The sequence below is a fragment of the Pristiophorus japonicus genome, chromosome 1, assembly GCF_044704955.1.
Source record: "Pristiophorus japonicus isolate sPriJap1 chromosome 1, sPriJap1.hap1, whole genome shotgun sequence".
In the NCBI taxonomy this organism is placed as follows: Eukaryota; Metazoa; Chordata; class Chondrichthyes; family Pristiophoridae; genus Pristiophorus; species Pristiophorus japonicus.
The window spans coordinates 290,962,774-290,966,058 of record NC_091977.1 but is presented as its reverse complement, the minus strand read 5'-3'; the positions used below and the strand labels follow the sequence as shown (position 1 = coordinate 290,966,058).

The window sequence follows — 3,285 nt, the reverse complement described above, 5'->3', positions numbered from 1 at the left end:
GAGTGATCAGTACCAGGGAGAGTGTGATCATTGACAGCGGGAGAGTGATCAGTGACCGGGAGAGAGTGATCAATAACAGGGAGAGAGTTTTCAGTAACAGGGGAGAGAGTGATCAGTGACAGGGAATGAGTGATCAATAACAGGGAGAGAGTGATAAGTAACAGGGAAAGAGAGTGATCAGTAACAGGGAGAGAGAGTGATCAGTAACAGGGAGAGAGAGTGATCAGTGACAGGGAAAGAGTGATCAGTAACAGGGAGAGAGTGATGAATAACAGGGGGAGAGTGATCAGTAACATGGGAGAGAGTGATCAGTGACAGGGAAAGAGTGATCAGTAACAGGGAGAAGGTGATCAGTAACAGGGGGAGAGAGTGATCAGTAACAGGGAGAGTGTGATAAGTCGCAGGGGGAGAGTGATCATTAACTGGGGGAGGGTGATCGTAACAGTGGGAGAGTGATCAATAACAGGGAGAGAGTGATAAGTAACAGGGAGAGAGAGTGATCTGTAACAGGGAGAGAGAGTGATCAGTAACAGGGAGAGAGAGTGATCAGTGACAGGGAAAGAGTGATCAGTAACAGGGAGAGAGTGATGAATAACAGGGGGAGAGTGATCAGTAACATGGGAGAGAGTGATCAGTGACAGGGAAAGAGTGATCAGTAACAGGGAGAGAGTGATGAATAACAGGGAGAGAGTGATCAGTAACAGGGGGACAGTGATCAGTACCGGGGGAGAGAGTGATCAGTAGCAGGGGGAGAATGATCAGTAACATGGAGTGAGTGATCAGTAACAGGGAGAGTGTGTGATCAGTGACAGGGAGAGTTATCAGTAACAGCAAGGGAGAGTGATCAGTAACAGGGAGAGAGATTGATCAGTAACAGGGAGAGAGTGATCAGTAACAGGGAGAGAGATTGATCAGTAACAGGGAGAAAGATTCATCAGTAACAGGGAGAGAGAGTGATCAGTCAGAGAGGGCGAGTGATCAGTAACAGGGAGAGAGAGTGATCAGTAACAGGGAGAGAGAGTGATCATAGACAGTGAGAGACTGATCAGTAACAGGGCGAGATTGCTCAGTAACAGGGAGAGAGTGCTCAGTAACAGGGAGAGAGTGCTCAGTAACAGGGAGAGAGAGTGATCAGTAACAGTTGGAGTTATCAGTAACAGCAAGGGAGAGTGATCAGTAACATGGAGAGTGATCAGTAACAGGGGGCGAGAGTGATCAGTAACTTCGGGAGAGTGTGATCAGTACCAGGGAGAGAGATCGATCAGTAACAGGGGGAGAGAGTGATCATAGACAGGGGGAGAGTGATCAGTAACAGGGGGAGAGAGTGATCAGTCGCAGGGAGAGTGTGATCAGTAGCAGGGGGAGAATGATCAGTAACAGGGGTAGAGTGATCGTAACAGTGGGAGAGTGATCACTAAGAGGGGGGGAGTGATCATTGACACGGGGGAGAATGATCAGTATATGGGAGAGAGTGATCAGTAACAGGGAGAGAGAGTGATCATTGACAAGGGGAGATCAGCGCCCTGTCCCGGGCTGTGTTGTGCGGGTCCCTCCCACTGTTCCCCTCCCCCGCCCCACACTGGGCGGCGCAGCCCGGGCCTGAGCGCACGGCATGGAGGCCGGCGGACTGTTGGAGGTAAGGACCGCGGGAGTGCCGGGGCATCGCAGGCCGGAGGCGGGGGGACACGAAAGGCCGAGGCTAATGGCGGGGCCGGGGCGAGTGAGAGGCCGAGCAGGTGTGTGTGAGGGCGGGTGGGTAGCGAGAGCCCGGGCTCGGGCTCGGGCTGGGGCACTCCGAGCCTCCGGCCTCCCGGCTCAGTGTGTGGAGATGCGGGGAGTGTGCCCGGAGCCAAGAGCAGGGTCGCGGTGAGGCACGACCCTCGCACCTCGAAACGGGCGAGGGAGCCTGGCCCACCCGGCCACAGCCTCGGCAAGTAGTTGTGAGGCTGGCCGCAACATCCCCGCGGGCTGGGCCTGGACATCCCACCCCTCCCCTGGATCTGCCCTCCCCATCCCACCCCTCCCCTGGATCTGCCCTCCCCATCCCACCCCTCCCCTGGATCTGCCCTCCCCATCCCTCCCCTCCTCTGGATCTGCCTTCCCCTCCCCTGGATCTGCGCTCCTCTCCCCTCCCCTGGAGCTACCCTGCCCTCTCCACCCCTCCTCTCCCCAGTCTCTGCCATCCCCTCCCCAGTCTCTGCCATCCCCTCCCCAGTCTCTGCCATCCCCTCCCCTCCCCTCCTCTGAATCTCCCCTCCTCTGAATCTCCCCTCCTCTGAATCTCCCCTCCTCTGAATCTCCCCTCCTCTGAATCTCCCCTCCCCTCCTCTGAATCTCCCCTCCCCTCCTCTGAATCTCCCCTCCCCTCCTCTGAATCTCCCCTCCCCACCCCTCCTCTGAATCTCCCCTCCCCACCCCTCCTCTGAATCTCCCCTCCCCTCCTCTGAATCTCCCCTCTCCTCCCCTCCCCTCCTCTGAATCTCCCCTCTCCTCCCCTCCCCTCTCCTCCGAATCTCCCCTCTCCTCCCCTCCCCTCTCCTCCGAATCTCCCCTCCCCTCTCCTCTGAATCTCCCCTCCCCTCTCCTCCGAATCTCCCCTCCCTTGGATCTGCCCCTCCCCTCCCCTGGATCTGCCATCCCCTCCCCGGATCTGCCATCCCTTCCCCGGATCTGCTCACCCCTCCCCTGGATCTGCCCTCCCCTCCCCTGCACCTCCCCTCCCCTCCCCTGGATCTGCCCTCCCCTGCGCTACCCTTTAATACCCTCCCCTGGATCTGCCCTCCACTGCTCTGGATCTGCACCCTTCTCCCCTCCCCTTGATCTGCCCTCTCATCCCCTTCCCTGGATCTGCCATCCCATCCCCTCCCCAAGATCTGCCCTCCCCTCCCCTGGATCTGCCCTGCCCTCCCCTGGATCTGCCCTGCCCTGGATCTGCCCTGCCCTCCCCTCCCCTCCCCTCCCCTGGATCGGCCCTCCCCTCCCCTCCCCTGGATCTCCCCTCCCCTCCCCTCCCCTCCCCTGGATCTGCCCTCCCCTCCCCTCCCCTCCCCTGGATCTGCCCTCCCCTCCCCTCCCCTCCCCTGGATCTGCCCTCCCCTCCCCTCCACTGGATCTGCCCTCCCCTCCCCTTCCCCTCCCCTTCCCCTCCCCCTCCCCTTCCCCTCCCCTCCCCTTCCCTGGATCTGCCCTCCCTTCCCCTCCCCTCCCCTCCCCTGGATCTGCCCTCCCCTCCCCTCCCCTGGATCTGCCCTCCCCTCCCCTCCCCTCCCCTGGATCTCCCCTCCC

The 3,285-nt window shown here is 59.6% G+C and overlaps 1 protein-coding gene across 1 annotated transcript in view; it reads left to right on the top strand.

Annotated features, from left to right (window-relative positions):
* The first annotated feature begins 1,471 nt into the window (after nucleotides 1–1,471).
* Nucleotides 1,472–3,285, top strand: part of LOC139249857 (suppressor of cytokine signaling 6) — a 69,340-nt gene continuing 67,526 nt past the window's right edge. The window contains exon 1 of the mRNA XM_070872571.1: nucleotides 1,472–1,636. The gene's annotated coding sequence lies outside the window, so the exon portion shown is untranslated. The remainder of the gene's footprint in view (nucleotides 1,637–3,285) is intronic.